The sequence below is a fragment of the Dipodomys merriami genome, unplaced genomic scaffold (assembly GCF_024711535.1).
Source record: "Dipodomys merriami isolate MVZ:Mamm:240054 unplaced genomic scaffold, mDipMer1.0.p SCAF_32, whole genome shotgun sequence".
In the NCBI taxonomy this organism is placed as follows: domain Eukaryota; kingdom Metazoa; phylum Chordata; class Mammalia; order Rodentia; family Heteromyidae; genus Dipodomys; species Dipodomys merriami.
This window is the reverse complement of record NW_027204715.1, coordinates 12,824,377-12,844,240: the sequence shown is the minus strand read 5'-3', so window position 1 is coordinate 12,844,240 and position 19,864 is coordinate 12,824,377. Positions and strand designations below refer to the sequence as shown.

Sequence of the window (19,864 nt, the reverse complement as noted above, 5' to 3'; positions counted from 1 at the left end):
AATGATTATCTTTAAATAATTATAATAAATGTGCTGTTAAAAAGCAGGTTATAAATACAATGCATTTTGATCAACATCACCCCTTTAACATTCTCACCACTTTGGAACCACCCATTCCTTACTTTTCTTAATTTTGTAGTAAATACAATGAATTCTTCACTACATTCTCCCCCTCTTCTTTCATCTACGCTCCGTCCTTGGCCATACCCTTCTTTTGCAAGTTCCCATTTCCTGGCACTGATTTTGTTGGGCTTTGACTTTGTCTTTTTAAGGAGTGACACTATTGGAGCTCTCCATAATTCTTCCTTGGTAACCTCTTGCTTACCATCTAGAATGTATACTAATAGATTTATGGGCATCTTCTAGCTACCCCAAATGAGGAAAACCATGCAACTCTAATAAGGAAACAAGATTTTCCATATTTGTGCATTTTAATATTCCCCTAATTTTACGTGTTACTAAACCCAGCACTAAGAACCAACTAACAAACAGGAATTAAAACAAAACAAAACAAAACAAAAAAAACACTACAACAACAACCCAGAAAACTAAAGTTAGTGCACAGAATTTTGTGTTGGCATCGGTGGAGTTTCTGTTGCTGTTGGTGGTGCCCCTGTACTTGCATACATGTATTTATTCAAGTGGTGTGTTGTGTGTGTGTGTGTGTGTGTGTGTGTGTATGATGTTCCTATTAGTGATATGAGAAGTTTTACAGGAGAAGCAGCTATTGATGTCCCTTGAATCCCCTTTGTTATGGCATCTTATACTAGAATGATTTTTTTTCTTTTATCAGTTTTAAACATGGTTCACCCATGTACAATTTATTTTTAAAATATATTAATGTCATGCATAAAACAAGGATAATTGTAATTTAAACATTTTATCTTGAAACCATGATAACATGCTAGTAATTTACAACTCCTATGAGGAAAAGGATACTAAACATCAATATTTTTCCTATAAAATATTTGCCATATAAAATATGTTTACTAAAACCTACACTTCTTTATTTGTGAAATACTTTCCATTATTATGAGTTCTTTGACTCTGTCTATCCTACTATTCACAATTATCTCCAAATTTCCACACATCAGTTCATTTCCTATGATACCAAAACTAATACATTTTCTACAAGCTCTATCCTATCAGTTTGTAATCCTGTACACTTGGGTTTTCTTCTTTTACCTGTTGTCATTTTACTTATATTTTCTAGACTCACATTATTTACAGTCTTTTCCTTCTTTATGATTGCCTTATAAATTTGGCAAAACCCTGAGAGATTTTGAACTAAAAATTATATATTTTCATTTTTTTGGCCGGTTGTGGGCCTGAACTCTGGGCCTGGCACTGTCCCTTAGCATTTCAGCTCAAGGCTAGCACCCTACTGCTTGAACCACAGCACTACTTCTGTTTTTTGTTTTTTTTTTTTTCTGCTTATGTGGTGCAGAGGAATCAAACCTAGGGCTTCATAAATGCAAGGCAAGTACTCTACCACTAAGCCACTTTCCCAGGCCCCAGCTTGAAGTCTGGGTCTGGGTCCTGTCCCTGAGCACTTCAGCTCAATGCTAGTGCTATAACACTTGAACCACAGCACCACTTCCAGTTTTCTGGTCATTTATTGGAGATAAGAGTCTCAAGGACTTTCCTGCTGGGGTGTCTTTGAACTGCGATCCTCAGATCTCAGCTTCCTGAGTAGCTAGGATTACAGTCATGAGCCACTAGCACCTGACTGAAATTTTATTTCTTACCAAGACTTATTCCCTAAGTCAGATCTAATATCTTAGTGATATTCATTGGAGACTTAACATGGCTCTCAAAGTCAATGTGATTGATTTTCTATTTGCCTCCCTTAAATCAATTTTCCTGTAAGTGAACTTCTTTGTGTAAATATGCTGATTACAATCAAAAGAACTGACCTAAATTTTCTATTACCCATCATATCTATCCTCTTGTGAGATCATTCTATTTTGATTTATTTAATGTTAAAATATTTTTAAATCCACCATCATATTCTCCATAACAGAACTGATCATTTCTTTTTGTTAGCTCCCAAAATTGTCATTATTTGATTAGTCTGAGGCTTCATTAGCAGGGTAGAAACTTCAACATAAGATCAAATAGTCAACTTTTCCTATGTTTATTCAGTTCATGATGTTTTTTAACAAATATATGGCTCCTTAGTGATTATGATTTCTCAGCTTTCAACTCTAAGTTGCTATTCTGCTTTGGCCTGAAATTCTTTTGTTTTTGTTTTTTAAACAACTTTTAATTGAGGTTAAGTGATTACACAAATTTTACAAATTTCACAGTATTGTGAAATTCTGGGATAGTGATACTTAGTTAAAATTACAAACATATTTTAACCTTCACAAGTCAGATTGTCATTATCATATAATGTTTGTGAATTCTAGGAGCTTTGACAATGTAACTATTTCTTCCACACCTGATAGTATGCACATTTCATTCCTTTTGCTTAATGTAAGCTGGTCCCTCTTTCCCTTTCATTTCCCTTTCATTGTCTGAAATTCTTTTGTATACTAATGTTGTTGCTGTTGTTGTTCTCTGAGTTTATATTCTAAGACTTGAACGCAAGGCCCAATATCTGAATTTTGGGAAAAAGTTAACACTCTACCACTTGAGCCACAACTCCATTTCTGGCTTTATTTCTGACTTTCTGTCCAGTCTGGCTACCAATCCTCAGGATTCAGTTCCTCAGTATCTTGTATAACAGACAAGAGTCACTAGTGCCCCGTGTGTGTGTTAGGTTTTATGAAGGTTTTGTAGCTCTCTCTCTCTCACTCTCTGCCCTCTTCTCGTCATTTGTGTATGCTTTCTCTTCATTGTACTACTCAACTCTTACAAAAAAAAAAAAAAACTTGCCCTAAACATTCAAGAGAAAATAAGATTTCTTGGTTGAGTCCTATGTTTGCCTATGATTCCAATGATAGAATGTTGATATTTGGTTTCCTCAGTCTACTGAAAACTTCTTGCAATAGAGATCACACCCCACCCATTAAAGTATCACTTAAACTTCCTACGTATGAGGAGTTTGCCAGTGTTGAAAGAGAAAACTTCCCATTAGTTCTCAAATTTTTTACCCTTTATTGCTACATTAGAATATGGTAACAAACACAATGTATGATGTCATGTAGAACAAAGGAACGTAAGTTTAAACAAAGAAATAATGAAAGATAGATATGAGACAGGAAAAAATGCTCTAGAAAGGGGAGTCACATTTCACAAACATTTTATTCATTTTACTTATCTTCTTTGTAATTTATTCTGTCTGGAATGTTTTTGTTCTATAATGTATTATATCATTGAGATGGAATATAACCATTAAAAATGAATACAGTATCTGTCCAGTATTTGCTTAGAATATATTGTGTGAAAATATAATAGAATTGAAATAACTAGACTCCAAGTATTGAGTATTTTAATACAGTGGGTCTTCAAATAAATACTTGGTTGGAAAATGCACTTTTTGCTTAAAAATAAACTTCCCCATCCATCCATCAATTTTTATTTTAGCATGTTTACTATTTAAACATTAGTTCAAATTCTACCTCTCCCAAGAGAGTGATATCAGATCACTGAAGGTAATTTATCAGTTTTAATACTTAAAGGACATGGCCTATAAATATATTGCAGCATTTATAGTGTTGCATTATTGTTTAGCAATATTTTTCCACATGTAACAGCAATCCCAAACATCATTTCTTGCTTCTTTTCTGTCCAACTGAATATAGTTAATGCTTGCATATCTGACATAACATCATGTACACTTTTAAATGTATGGTTACTCATTCACACACATGCTCATTACTAAGATGAAGAAGAAGTAGATTTTCTGGCACATTCTCTGTGCCTTAAGATAACTTAAATCCATCTCAGTTCTGAATTAGCAACAACATGACTGGGAAACAGCTGTGAGGAGATATTGCAAGAGAAAATAAGAAATGATCAATAGATATTTTAACAATCTAATGAATAGAAAAGAAAACAATGAAAAATTGATTTTTAGCTCTAAGATAAGCAAACTGAAAATAATACAGTTTTTCAATAGTAAAGATACAATTAATATTTTAATCTTCTCTAATGGTGTTAGAAAGCAATAAAGTAATCCTGACTTTTAAGAAATGTTCATATATTTTGCATAGTGGTTTCAATCCTAGAATAATCTAGACAGTATGCATGAGCATTATACATGAGGTTGTTCATTAAGCATTATTTTAAATGTAAAAATCTCTGTCAGTGGGGCTGAGAAGGTGGCTCAGTGGAATGCTTGCCTTGCATGCATGAGGCCTTGGAATCGATTCCTTAGCACCACATAAGCAGAAAAAGCTGGAAGTGGTGCTATGGCTCAGTGTTAGAGCAGTAGCCTTGAGCTGAATAGCTGAAGGACAGCACCCAGGCCCAGTGTTCAGGCCCAGGACAGACAAAAATAAAAAAAGTCTGTCAGTGACAATTGTGTTTAGTAATAAGAAAATGTTTCAATAAAATATTCTGTACATATTATTGAACAATTTAGTGAATTGTTGGAGAAGAATTTATACCAACAAAGATAAATTTAACATTATAATTTAAAAGGCAACATATACCCCACAAATTTCAAAGTACTTTATTAAATGTCTTGAGAGTCAAACCACAACCTTACTTCTTGTCTCAAACTACTAAGTTTGAGACTATTACTCCTCTGAAAATTCAACCAGATCATATTAACAAATTCAATGAATTTCTGAAAATACCAAACATTTCATCAGTTAGAAATGTTGGTAAAATATGAATGAAATATCCCTAACCTTCTTGAAATGGAGGCTACCAAATACAAATGGAGGTTTTCTTCCTTTCTGACACTAAACATTGTAACTTGAGATCAACATAATATTTTCTTGATGGTTAAGACTCTTATAATACCTCGGGGCTATCTAAATACCAAGTGTCATTATATGGCTTCAAGAAGTAAACACAAACATGGGTGGTTGAATTCCTTTCTCCTTAAATGAAAAGCTCCGCTTTCAGGTAAGAGATTTGCATTTTGGTTTGATTTTTACCCCTACAAGTGGAGCATAAGACAGAAATATGACATGTAATTGTAACACATGGACATTTGTAGCTTTCATTCAGTTAGGAGACAAATATATAATAATAAAATAAATACATTCATGTAAAGTGAACTATATGATGACCTGACTTCCCTATGCAAGAACTCTAAAAGATAAATGTGATGATTTGTTTTATAAATCAACTGGAACAGAGTAAGTGGGGGGGGTGTAGAAAACTTGTAGCACATTACTTCTACACTTTCCTGGGAGGGTGTTTCTATAAGAATTAGCACGTGTAATGTAGACAATGGCTCTCACAATGTGGGTGGACATGCATTGAGGGCCTGAATAGAATAGACTAGATGACCAGATTTCCTTTCCACTGGATGTGGGACATTCTGCCTTCTTCAGTATCCTGCTTCTCAGGCCAGTAGATAGACTTAAACTAAACTGTCCACCATTGGCTGTCCTGTGGGTTTGGAAGAGAAGTTATGTATAGATTTCCTAGGTATCCATTATGCAGATAATAGGATTTCTCTGACTAATTGTGTAAGTCATTCCATGCTGGGTTTCTGTCTCTGTCTCTGTCTCTCTCTGTCTCTCTCATTTCTGTTTAACTGGAGAACAGTCTATTTTATTGATAAATAAACAGTAACTAAGTGCATAATGTTACTTATTTTTTCATGTTTGGCTTCATACTGTGACTTTACTGTGCAAGGTTTCCTTTAAGTGTAAAAAAAATGTACTATTCATCTGTGATACATAAACATTCAAGCTGTAGCACTTTTTTAAAGCAGTTTCAGGAGAATCTTCACTTTGAGGTCAGCCTAGGGTACATAGTGAAATGCTGTTTGTTTGTCTGTTTTAAATAACAAGGCCGTGGTTTAAACTAGAAAAAAAACTTTTATCAATAAGCCTCCTCATCCTCAGCTGGAAGCACATGAGTCTGTCTTCTGTTATTGACTCTCCAACAAACCAATCAGCAACAGCTCTGCCTCCTGCAACAGCTTTGTCCCGCCCCTTCTCCTCCCCCTGGCTCCCAACCCAGCCTGTGGTCTCCAGGCTTTCTATCTTACTCCTTCCCCTCCCTCTTCCAATTCCTTCTCTTTTAAGCCCTTTTCCCTTCTACCTCCTTTGCCTCCCATCTCTCCCCTTTCTTCTCTCCAACTCTATCTTTCACCACCTCCCTTCCCTTTCTTTCCCTCTCTCTTCCCCATTCTCTCTCTAGACCATGGCCAGGACGCTGAGAAACCCTCTCAGGTTTTCTTAATAAACACTCCCTTTGTAAAAGTCGCTTAGATCTTGACTCTTATTTTCCAAGCTAAACTTAAAACACTTTCCTTACTGGTAGAGTACTCGCCTAACATCCAAGGAGCCTACGTTCAACTCCACAGAAGTGTAAACGGCCAAAAAATAAATAAAGATGTTAAAAATGAACCCATGTGTCATTTTTGTGCATCTGACTCTCCTAAATGCTGAATTAAACCCAGAGACGTCCCTGCATTTCTCTTGCATTCCTGCTTCATTTATGTTTGAAAACCTTGCAAGACTCCTAAATTCCCAGCGTAAAATTGAGCATGAGATGACATCTAAAGAGACAATTTGCTGAGTCTCAGAAACTGATCACAGCTTAGCTCTACAATTTTATCCTTCCAGTTTCTATATTCTGACCCGCATCAATCCTGTGGTAGATGCTTCTCTGTCACCGGCTAAAATGATTCTTATAACTCTCCCCAAGTATTAGAAGAGGGTACTCCATATCAGAAATGCCCTGTTCTCCGTTTCAGAGATTAGCTCTGTAATAAATTCTATTGACTGATACATTCCCCAGATTTTTTTGAAGTAATCTTTGACATAAAGAAAAAATAAGCACCTACTTACCACAGGACTTTCTGCATTGATTCACTTGCTTTCTTCCTTTCAACCTGAAAATATATCAGAATTACCAAGTGGCACTCCCTTTTCTACAGCTAGGAAGTGTTGGCTCAGCTTCAGAATATCAAACTTAGAAAGCCACTTAAATGCAGTATACATGGCCTCAATGGGTGTAAGGAGTAACCAGAGCCTTTAATCTGAGTGCTGTCTCTTTGATACAAATCTTCCCATGGTGAATAGATTCTTTTTTTCTAGAAATGGATTGCATTGTTTGGTAGTTGTGACAATTCCCTCCCCATGACACCTCACTCAGGGACAAGATCCTGTTGACTTCCATTATGACTGTCCACTGGATGTCCTTATTAGAGTCTTATCCAGGAAAACCGCCAAGGGAAGGCCAACAGAAGCATGTTTTGTTTTCAAGTGTATCCCTGGGATGCTCAGTGCTGATTTCTGAGCAAATTCTTCAGTTAAAAAAAGTGGCAAACAAATATGTTATTCCATTCAACTAGAGAGGGTTACATAAACAGAACTAGACTTCTCTAGAGCATGCTAGATGTGAAATTTTAAAATTAAACAACATGAACTCTTGAAGAATAAAACAAAAACTTATCTTCCATCCCTATTCTTTTTAGAACTTCTGCTTTCCTTGTATGCTCAATGCTTCATCAATATAGAGAGATTTTAAATCTATTTTTTTAGTGCCTCCTATAACCAAAGATAAATAACAACACTAAGAAAGGCAAACCCTTCATTTGAACCAGGGGCTATTCCAGACAAGATAAACAAAACATAATAGAACATTGGCTCCTTGTTCTGATCAGTTGTCCCTGTCCTACTTTTGTCTGAGAATTGAAATTTTTGGTGATTTCCAAGTTCTAATTGACTTCTAGCATCTTTCTTAGACAAACTAAGCGTTTAAATGTGGGGTTTCTTCACGCTTAAATGTAATCCAATTCAACTGCTTCTGCTGATGTGTTTAATCCAATCAAACCCAGAGACCATATTTAATTGCTCTCATTCCACTACTGGAGTCAAATAAAGATAGTCAAACATAACTCTAGATGATTTTTAAATATTCTTTCTTTGGTCTTTAAATTTCTAATAAATATCACTTACCTTATCTTCTCAAATGACCTTTTCCACAGCAGGAAGTGAGAAGAGAGAGAAGGATGATTACAAGTTAAGTAACCTTTGTCAAACGTTTGCCTTGAAGTAGGAGTAACTACACAGGTGTTCACTTCATCCTCTCAGAGAACCTCTGATTATCTTCTAGATTTTAAAGAGAAGTAATTCTCAAGAGGCCAAGGGAATTGAAAAATTCACAGAAAGTCAGATAAACAGGGTGACATCAGTACTTAGACTTATGTGTTTTTATTCCTCTAAACCTCTGAACCTGGAGATTGGTAATTTTATCAAGTAATCAAATGAAAATATGATACTGATCTCTTAGAGTTTGCAATGATTGAAGACGTGATTTCATTGTTAGAATGCTTGCCCAGGGACTCTTGGAAGAGCCTTTCCATTTAGATAAACTCCTACTTGTGTTTACTACAGTGTTTTAAATGAGATGCAGAATGTTCTTAATGGTTGCATGTGGGTGCTGTGAGAGTCCTGAAGTCGTTCCAACTGTTCACATTCATTTGGACTACAGCCAATCAGGCCTGAAATCCCTGTTATCAGAAGCCGTGCAGGTTACAAATCGTTTTTAATTTATTCTGGAGTAACGAGAGGTGAGAAGTTCATGGGTGTGTGTTGGTTTTCCTGGCACCAGATAAGGGATTGGAAAGGCACTGCCTTTCCTATTCATCTTCACAAATACAATGCTGACCTCCAAGGAAAAGCTTTGGGATGTAAGATAACAACCACTACCCCACCTCCAACAAGCCCCAATGTCGGGAGCATACTTGGGGGTAAGACACGCTTAGGGTGTTACTCAAGCTAAGTCTCTCTCGGCTGCTTCTGGACTATGGATCAGCGATGTAGTGAGCCGGCAGTTGAATGTTTAGCAGGCTGTGACGACTTTGCACGGAAATATGAAAATGTATTACCAGCTTGCCACATCAGCGCCCGCCCTGCCTGTCTCCCCTTGTTTCCTCCTGGGGTACAGCCCAATTCTGTCTGACACCCACTCCTCCCCATGCAAGCAGAGATCTAGTGGTCTCAACTGTCACAGAGTCCTCGCTATCATTTGCCAAGAACACAGCTTTTGGGGGAGTGTGTGTGTGTGTGTGTGAGAGTGTGTGTGTGTTTGCTTGTTGAAATGCTTATTTTCAGTCGCATTGCTTTCCGTATGACCTTGTCTATGGAGCCAAAGGGTGTCGGTTCAGTGTACTGTAGAATCCGTGCAAACACCCCCCTCCCCCAAAGTGTGCGAGGTGGATTGGGGTGGGGTAGGGTGGAGGGAGAAGGAGGCAGGGGGATAAAGCTGCAGAGAGGAGAAGCAGGGAGAGGAGGAAAGGAAGGAGGAGAGACAGAAAGCAGAGCATCAGGCAGACAGCCGGCCAGCCAATCAGAGGCCGCGCTCGGGAGCTGCAGAGCCCAGCCTGGGAGCCCGGGGCTTGGAGGTGCGCGCAGCTGAGTCTGGGCTCTGGGAAGACCGCGAGCAGCTGCGCGCCCAGCCCCGGGAAAAGTCCTCTCCTGGCTTCGCACGACATAACTTCCACCTTCCCACCAGTGAGAGCCAGTCAGCTAAGGTAAGGCTTCCATTCATGACACTTTACGCGGTCGTGACATAAGTAGCTTGAGTGTGTGTGAGTGTGAGTGTGTGGTGTGTGTGTGTGTGTGTACGCGCGCGCGCGCGCGCAATGGAAAAGCTTTTCTCAGTTTGGAGTCAAAAGCAGTAATTGCTGAAATGTTCTTCTGGGAGCTACGGGTCGGGCTGGACAGCTAATGGAAAAGTTGTAGCTCACCCCTACAGCCTGGCCGCCCGGACGCGTCCAGAGCCGTCTTCTGCAGGAATGTTGCCTTGGCGTGTGCCGAACGCGAGTCCCGGGCTCCGGCTGGGCGGCTGTGTGCGCGCGTGTGCCGCCGCGTGCACCGGTTCGCAGCTGCCCCTCGGAGAAGTTGCAGGGGCCTCTCCGCAGGGCGCATTGGCAGAGCAATGGCACGGGTGTCGCCTGGCACCACATCTGCTGCCCAAGTGAGGGACAGAGCTCGCGCCCGGCCCCGCAGGGACGTGGAGATTGCCTTTCCGGATGCAGCTTTTTTTTTTTTTCTTTTTAAATTATTGCCTTTCCAGTATCTTCGAAAATTACGTGAGATCGGAGAGAGAAAACTGCGGCAGGGCACCCTCCTCTCCTTGGCTTTTCTTTCTTTCTTTCTTTCTTTCTTTCTTTCTTTCTTTCTTTCTTTTTTGCATTATTTTTTAATTAAATTTTCTTCTCACGCCTCGTTTCCATCAATGCTGATTAAGCCGTGAGATGAAACTTTTACTTCTTTCAAAGAGCACGCTAAATGATGCATGGAAAGGAATTAGGCTGCTGTGATGAGCCAGGGTTATTTAGTGTCAGCCGGTGTGTCTGTTAACTCTCCCTCATCCCCTCATCCCTTGCCCTGCCTTAACTTCCTGAATCTGATTTGTTTGAGGGTTGGAAGCCACTACTGTTTTATCTTAATTTTCACATCTAAAATCCAAGGAAAAATTAGCTTTGTGTATGTCTTTGTATCTCTCTCTTTTTCTCTCTCTATTCTGTGTGTGTGTGTGTGTGTGTGTGTGTGTGTGTGTGTGTGTGTGTGTGTGCGCGCACATAGCTTTGGAGCTAGACAACCTCATATGTAACAGGTGAAAAATAGAATTCTATTAGTTCTGGTTATTAAAATATTTTGTTATTCAGTGTGTATTTATTTACTGAGCTTTCTGTTTAGTGAAGAATAAATGTCCCTTGCTCATTTCTTATTGGAAATCAAGACAAATAAAATAAAAAATCTTAGCTAAAATTGCTATGGATTTTGCTTTGCTCAGGTGATGGTGCTTTTGAGCAGGGAGAGACAAATCAGAGAAGGATTTTGTTATGTAGCCAAAAAAAAAAAAAAAAAAAAAAAGAATCTAACCACAGACTCTATGTTTTTCTGCCTTTATCTTTCTCTTTGGAATCACCCATGAATTTTTCAAAGCAGTGGGCTTTTTTTTTTTTCCAACAACTAGTCTCTTCTGTTTTAATAATCTAGTCCTATTGATGAGGTATTTTGTTCTAAATCCAGAGTTTGAGGTTCACACTGTATGTGTGTGTGTATATATATATATATATATATATATATATATATATATATATATATATATATATATATCTGTATATATCCCTTTTGGCTGACAGAGTATGAAGGCCAAATGTAATACTAGAAGGAAATTTCTTCTGTATCAGCTTCTCTAAGCACCAATCATCATTGCAGTTTCCTTCAAGCTTCTTGTTATATACTTAAAAAATCCCAGACTTACTGATGATAAATTAAACTAGTATAGGTCATTTAATACACTCCCTTGACAAAGCATTCACCCAACAGGCTTTGGCAAACAATTATTTTATGCCTGATAGGTCTGATGCTTTCTTCAGTTAGCTAAGTAGTTTAATAAAACAGAGGGTACAGATATTCCTAATTGATTGTTCACCTGAAAACGAGAAGACAGTAGAAGGGAATATGAGTTATTTTAGATGCAATAGAACTACCCAAATGAAGAGACTCAAATGACAAAGGAGGCTATAATAGAGGAAGAAAGTAAGTGAGGGAAATTCCAGCTGCAAATGCCCACTGGATATTGAATAGGTTTTGATATGGCAGTTCCAAGCACTGGACACAGCAAACCATATTTGGACAAAGTTTATATATTGTGCAATTGGAAACCATTAGCCCTTCCAGTGACCTATTTCAGGTGCATATAGTGGAAGGATCAGACTAATTGAACCACTTAGTCCAACTTTATAAAAATTTTAGATGAAGGTTGCTATAGATAGCAAATTGAAAGTACCTTTTTCATTGGCTGGTAGAAATAGCATTATTGTGCTTTGCATTGATTTCTGTGGTTGGATGAGCATAAACCACATGTTTACAAGTTTGTATGTTCCACTCGTTATTTGGCATATTGCTAATAATGTCATGAAACTTATTACTTATATATTTGCAACCTGACTTAATTGTCCTTTAGAAGGCAAACTGGAAGGCACATGTCAATAGATCTAACTTAAAAACCTATTGAACTTATTGACCAAAAAACATTTACTTATCCTGGGTCTGTTAGGTGATACAGTGTAGTCTATGAAGAATACACATTAAAAAAAATCAAATACAGAATGTGTGCAGAGGTGTTCTTTTGGGTTTATAAATGAGTGAAGTTCGTCAAACTTTCTAATTTGCTTAGTTTTAAAATTGGGTTTCGATAATTAATTGGGTGCCTCTGTTGTTACTCCATTATTCATGTAGATTGATCTACATTCCTAACTAGGCATGGCTAACCTGTGTGTCAGTGATATTTCAGGTTGACTCATTCTCTGACAGTTGTTGTCTCTGCTCAGCTGATCCCCCACATTTTTTTTACTTACTAGATGCCTGAAGCATCAGCCCCTTGACCTAACTTGTAGTTTCCAGTGGTATCTCCACACATGGTTGCATTTTCCTTGATTGTGGAAATTGCATCCCCATAAAGATACACTGTTCTAAAGCAAAACAAGAGATTCATGAAGAAAGCACCATGCACATACTGATTCAGCAACTAACTTCCCATGTGCAGTTAGTGTTGGATGCTCTATAAGTAAATCCTTGGCTTTAATAATAAATGAGGTTTTCATTAGATCCCTAACATACTACTTTAGAAGAGATTTCCTATCTCATGCCTCGTAAACCAAGAAAGTAGAGCTATATCATCATCTGGTAACTAATAGAAGATAGGGACTGGGAAGGTAGCTCAGTGGTAGAGTGTTTGCTTTGGATTCCTGAGGCCCTGGGTTCAATTCCTTAGCACCTCATAAGCAGAAAAAACCAGAAATGGTGCTATGGCTCAAGTGGTAAACACTAGCCTTGAGCTGAAGATCCGAGGGACAACACCCAGGCCCAGAGTTTGGCCCCACAACCAACCCCTCCCCACTCCCCGAAAAAAAATAGGGTATAGGAAAAATAATCATCAGGAGAAGGGAATGGTTAGGTTGAGTTGATGGCAAATTTCATTTCAATTTGTTTTTAAAGCTAATCCTTTAATATAAGTCATAAATAAACAAATGTGATGATTCTTTCTACTTTACATTATATTATTTATTACTTTTTGAGAAATTTTGTGTGAGATTCTTGGGAGGTGATGTTAACTCTGGTAATTCCACATGCTTATGGTTGATTTTAGTACTCAAAACCTCTAGGACATGAAGGAGTATATTTTCAATTTTTAATTGGGAATGAGATGAGCAAAATAAGGCAGGGTTGAACTGAGTGACTGGAAGATATGAAAGAATATCGGCACTACCTTGGATGACCGGTTCACACCAGACTTGTCTATACTCAGTCCAATTTCCTTATCTCCAAAAATGATAACAAAAGGTGCAAAACACAAAGGGAGAGTTATGAGTTGTACTTCTATGATCAAGGTTGGTCCATTTTCATAGATTCATTGGTTTTGATGAGTTCTTTGCTAAGAATTAAACTATGCTAACCCATTACAATCTTCTACCTTACATAAAGTCATCTTACAAGAAAGCTTAGATGCTGGTCGAACATACTGTAATCTGAGCTCTCCACTAGGCAGAGATTAGGAAATTTACCTTTCAGACCAGCTCAAGCAAAAGATTCACAAGACCCTAATGTCAATGAATCTACAATAGCTGTCCCAGCTATGTAAAAAGCATATAGTTCAGACCAACCATGACATAAACAAGATATGTTACTCCTTTAAAATAACGAGAGTGAAACAATAATGAAGGCCTGGCTGAATAGGAAGAGAACCTGCTTAACAAAAAAATGAAGACCTGAAGTCAACCGCCAGGGTCCCCTTCAAAAGTGATCTAGAGGAAAGGTTTCTCCTTTTCCCTGAAATGTTTATTTTTTTTCTCCTCATGGAGAAAAATGAATATCTTCTATATAAAATATTTCACTTGAAATTATGCAAACCTCAGCTTTCCTCTTTTTTCTTTTCTTTGTTTGTTTGTTTGGTTGGTTGTGGGCTTTGAACTCTGGGCCTGGGAGCTGTCCCTGACTCTTCATCTCAAGGCAAGCACCCTACCATTTGAGCCACATGGCTACTTGTGGTTTTCTGATGGTTAGTTGGAGATAATAGTCTCAAGGATGTTTCTGCCTGGGCTGACTTTGAACCATGACCCTCAGATCTCAATCTCCTGAGTTCCTGAGTAGTTAGGATTATAGACATGAGCCACTATCGCCCGACTATTACCTAGTTTTATTGTTTGTTCACTTTTTTTTTTCTTTTTCTTTTTTGTCAGTCATGGGGCTTGAACTCAGGTCTGGCACTGTCCCTCAGCTCTTCTGCTCAAGGCTAGCTCTCTACCACTTGAGCCATAGTGCCACTTCCAGTTTTCTGGTGGTTAATTGGAGATAAGAATCTCACAGACTTTCCTGCCTGGGCTGGCTCTGAACCGTCATCCCCATATCTCAGCTCCTGATTAGCTAGGATGACAGGCGTGAGCCACCGGTGCCAGGCTGGGATTGACTCTTTAACAGTAACCATCATTGCCAATTTAGTGCATCTTTTGAAATCATTTTGTATGACAAAATCAATATGGACATCTATGTATAATCATAAATGCAATTGTAGATTTAAAGCCAAAGATATAATGATATGTATATTGCATTTACATACATATTTTGATAAAACAAGCACAATTTGCTGCATTAATTTGATAACATGGTTGTATTTGATATGCTTATATAATTTGTGATTTTTTTATGGGTTCAGTTTTTCATCTGAAAAGATTTGATGTTTAAATCTTGTTCAAAGTAAGAGGTATACATTTGCTTGCAAACTTTCTCTTCCCATTAAGTAATGGTATGAATAATTTGTTTGATACCTTCTCCATATTTAGTATCATGTTGGTTTTTTATTGCATGTGATTATAGCGCCCTGTTAAGTATATTTAGTCATGAGTAAAGAGAAGAGTAGAGATAATATCTCTATCATGTTTCAGGAAGGTATTTCGGAAAAAAAAGGATCAAAGAGGAAAACTAGAAGCAGGTGTTAATAGAGTGATTTGTTTTGCTGCATATGAAAAATGCCCATATGTTGCCTCTGTATGTAATGAAAATTCTGTTAAGTTTCTATTCTGCTAAACACCAGTTTGGAAAGTTCCAGACAGACTGAGAATGAAGTAAAGTTTAACCCACAAAATATTTGTTTTGAAGGGCTGGGAAGGTGGCTCAGTGTTAGAGTGCTTGCCTTGCATGCATGAGGCCCTGGGTTTGATTCCTCAGCATCACATAAGCAGAAAAAGCCAGAAGTGGCACTGTGGCTCAAGTGGTAGAGCGCTAGCCTTGAGCTGAAGAGCTGAGGGACATCATCCAGGCCCAGACTTCAGGCCACATGACTGGCAAAAAAATTGTTTTGATTAAACATTTCACTTAGGAGATAAAACTTCACCAGTACTAGCATTGTGTGTTATGCAGTAGTTTACTCAGACTCAGAATATGATTGATGAAGCTTTTGTCTCCATAAGTTCAAGCTTTGTAGGTCCCCCAACTGGAAATGGCTACAGATGTATGTATGTGTTAATTATCCCATCTTCATTTTAAGTATGTTTGTTTAGTAGCCTTTAACTGCACTGCATAGTACATGATATAATTTGAATGAAGCATAAAGGCATAGACAAAGACATTTTGGTTATATGGAACAGAGAAAGCCTGTGTTGCTAGGAATAAAAAGTAAACCAATCCCACTGACAACTGATTAGTTTCTATTCTGGTAATTGAATCTCTCCTTTTAGAAAATAAGTAAATAAAAACAAACTTTATTAATTACTAAACTGTGTTTTATTATATAATATATATTAGTAATATATATATATATACTATATATTACTAATTGTAATTTTGTATATATTCCATTGAGTTCATAATACGTTTTGGAAGAGTAATGGTAAAAAACTAAAATGAACATATATCTATCATATATAAGAAATTATACTTAATGAGAAAAATGGGAAAGATGGGAAGAAGTTTTGCAAGAGGCTAGGAAGTTGTTATTGAGAAGAATCCAGTGCCTTGCACTGGCAGCACATTCCTGTAATCCTAGTTACTCAGGAGGCTGAAAATTGAATGTCTCGATTTGAAGCCAGTCTGAGCAGGATAATCCTTGAGACTTATGTATCCAATTAAGAAGCAAAAAGCCACAAGGGAGCTGTGGCTCAAGTCGTACAGTATCAGCCTTGAGTAAACTACTAAGGGACATTGACCAGGTCCTGAGTTTAAGTCACAGTATGTATATGTGCACACGCGTGCGCGCACACACACACACACACACATATGCAGGGACATTAAAGGCTTGAAAGAAGTGTGGGCGTGAATAATATTGGCACTATTATTGTAGTGAGGATGAGATACTTAAAACTTTTAAGAAGCAAAATGGCTGGACTATTTCCAGAACACCCAGATAGGTAGCATAGGTGAAATAGAGTGGGAAAATACGATGAGACAATTCAGTGATACCTTGTGAATATATCACCAAAACAGTTATTTTGTATACTGTATCTCTAAGATAGTAAGGTTGGGCAAATTAAGTGTTAGCTCCTGAGGCTCACATTTTGTGAACCATTAATAAGGAAGGGTAGTTTTGCAGGAGTGGTTTGCCCTCTCTTGCCCTTCTACAACTGAATGTTTACAGAAAGAAAATCCTGGTGCCTTGAATTTCTCACCTTCCAGATCTAAGGGGAAATAAATATCTGCTTTTGCCCAATCCATGGCATTTTGTTATAGTAACATAAAACAGACAAATATTTGGAGATTTGGAAATATTATTAGAAAGTAACCAAACTAAACCACACTTTGGTCCTTTATCCTGAAAAATTAGTTAGAACTCTAGATTCTTCCCAGAGGTTCCATGTTTGTGAGCAGAGAAGTGATTTTAAAAAATCAGATTTCTATTTCTACATAAACTCTAGCCACTGTGTTACAGTCACACTGTAGGGGATCTGAGATAAATACAGAGAACACAGTGATAGGACTAAACTAATAACTCTAGAGGAGATAATGGTTTCTGGAGGAAGAGTAACATCAATGGAACCAGAGAGAAGTTGGCTTCTGTATTTATCTTGACAATAAAACTGACAGTATTCAATGTTGAAGAAAGATATATGAGTCATGGAAGGAGAAGAGGGAAAAAATTGTGTTCTAAACTAAAAAGTAGCAGCTGTTATTTCCTAAGGAGAATAAAAAGAAATAAAAGGAAAGATAATCAACAGAAATGAACTTGTACAACTGTGAAATGAGCTGTGTAGTGGAGATGTCATGGAATCAATTGGATGCATGAACATCCCACAAGGTCATGAGTCACCGTCATTGATCATGAGTCACTATGAGTTGTCAACTATGAGTTGGCCTTTGTACATAATTGCATTTAAAGATATTGAAGGTAGGAGAGAAGAGTTTTCTTTTTTAAGTTTTGGACATGGTGCTTGGAGCATTATCACCAAGAATTTGATGTTTTCTGAGCAGAAAAGGTTGAGGTGAGAGCAAAATCCTTGATGAGTGAACTGTCTTGAAAGTCTGGGAAAGATGGATTTCAGGAAGAGATTTTGGACACCACCAGAAGCTCCTTCCCCTCTGCAACAGATGCTAACACCTTCCCAGCTTCTACAAGGGAACATATACTTCTCTTCCTTGTAAATTGTTTAATCTCATATATTCTGTTATAGAAGACAGCTGACAAAAGATTGTACTATGGACATATTCACAAGTAAGAGTTCATTGCCTTAAAATATTGCTTAGCATGAACTGTTAGAGTCGTTTACATACTTACCATAGAGAAAGAAAGCAAAGGTTGCTAATGAGAGAAGTTAAAATTGTGCGTGATCCTGCACTGCATCAAAATCACAAGCCCTTAAAGGTGAAATCGAGTGCAGGGAAGGAGGTCAGAGGCTACCATTTGAGAATGCATGCAAATATTGTTGGTTTGGACTAAGAACAAGTGTACACAAGGCCTGAACACCTGAGTCAGACTCTTAATATTCAGAAAGCATGAGACAGATTCTTTCCTAGAGTCTGTAGGATGGAACACAACCAGGGTATCACCTATTTTACCTATGCTGAGGCTCATGCCAAACTTTTGACCTACAGAACTATAAGAAAATAAATTTGTATCATTTTTAAGCCACTAAGCATTTTTAAAGCAGTAATAAGAAAACATTGCAGGTATTTCATCTCCTTGTCTTATTAAACAATATATCATGTTAATATTAAGAGGAGAAATATATAGAATATAAATGAATCTGTAGTACATACACTATCAACCTAAAATTGTTACACTGTTGAAGCTTAAACATATGCAAAACTATTATATCAAACCTGAAGTATATTGGACGAATGAAAATAAGATAAATTTCCCCCACTGAAAGAAAATAGTCTACCCTATCTCATATACATTTAATTGATGATAACATTTATACTACATTGCTGTGCCATTTTAGAATGAGCTGAGTTCTTGATTCCTGGGTCTAAATGTGGTTTAAAATATATTAAATTTATTTTAGGGTTCCTTGAGCACATTGCTATTATGTAACCATGCAAACAAAAACATAGAATGAATAGAAAAATATAAGCATATAACCATTCTTACTTTTTAGTGTAACAAAGGTTTACCCAATATATGATCAATATCATTAAAAGAATGGATTGTGATAGAATCTTCTCTGGCTTATAAAATAAAAAGAGTTATAATCGGGCATAATTGACAAAGAAGTTGTCAAAATCAGAATCTCCATATATAGGCATATTTAGCTTTAACTATATTCATTTATTTATTTATTCATTCATTTATTCATTTTAGTTTTAAATGTATGGCAGTACTTGAGTTTAAATCCAGGTTGTTTTACTTGTTAGGCATGGTCACTCTGCCACTTGAACCATGTCCCCATACCTTTTTTCATTGGTTGTGCTTTTCAAGTAGACTTTTATCTGGGAACAACCTTTGACTCTAATCTTCCCTGTTCCACAACTGACATAGTGGTGTTAACTCTTTTAAGAATAAACGAATAGCATATTGCTTAATCTTCTCCAAATGATAAATATGATAAAGCTATTTGTCTTCTCAGATTGAATGATTTTTTTTCTTATGTGTAAATCAAGATATTTATGAAAATGTTCATAGGGAAGTGTCAAGTAAATTAAAAATGCATAAAAATAAAAAAGGTATTGAGACAGATCATAATAATGTTTGGGTATTAATAATTGTATCCCAATCTTGGAAATGCCCCATGGATATTGCTTGTGCATACCTGGTAACCAAATCCCTTCTCAGCATATGATTGGAAGAGAGTGACCTATCCTTTCTCTACAGGAGCTAACTTTGGCCAGAATGGAAAAGGCCAACAGAACAACACATGTCAGTTTTCCCTTATTAGACCTGCAGTTGACCTTGGTGTGTGTGTGTGTGTGTGTGTGTGTGTGTGTGTGTGTGTGTGTGTGTGTGTGTGTGTGTGTGTGTGTGTGTGTGTGTGCGCGTGCGTGTTTCTGTGTGAGTGTGTTGGATTGAGGGGTGAGCTGAAAGTCTCTGATGTTAATAAGAGTATTCCATTCAAAAGTATGAGTTCCAGGTAACGTAAGTTGTGCAACAGATTCAAGGATTTTGCTTCTAGGAATAACTCTGTGGAAGCTAAGTGCAGTTCCTGTGGACACATGGTTTTCTGAGTGTACTCCAGGATGTAATCTTTCTGTAAAAGCCCCAATTGGATACCCAGATGTAGAACCAATGTCCCTTCCTGACCCATGCTTTTCACTTCCATGCTTTGCTTTTTTTATTTACT

The 19,864-nt window shown here is 37.4% G+C and overlaps 1 protein-coding gene across 3 annotated transcripts in view; it reads left to right on the top strand.

The window, feature by feature from the left end:
* The window catches only part of Cdh18 (cadherin 18), a 394,050-nt gene that overhangs the window by 33,428 nt on the left and 340,758 nt on the right, over window positions 1-19,864 (top strand). For 2 of the 3 annotated variants that reach the window (XM_070042217.1, XM_070042220.1), the window contains exon 1: window positions 9,482-9,616. The exons of the other annotated variant lie outside the window; for it this stretch is intronic. The gene's annotated coding sequence lies outside the window, so the exon portion shown is untranslated. Of the gene's footprint in view, window positions 1-9,481; window positions 9,617-19,864 lie in introns of those variants that run through there. 3 annotated transcript variants of the gene reach the window in all.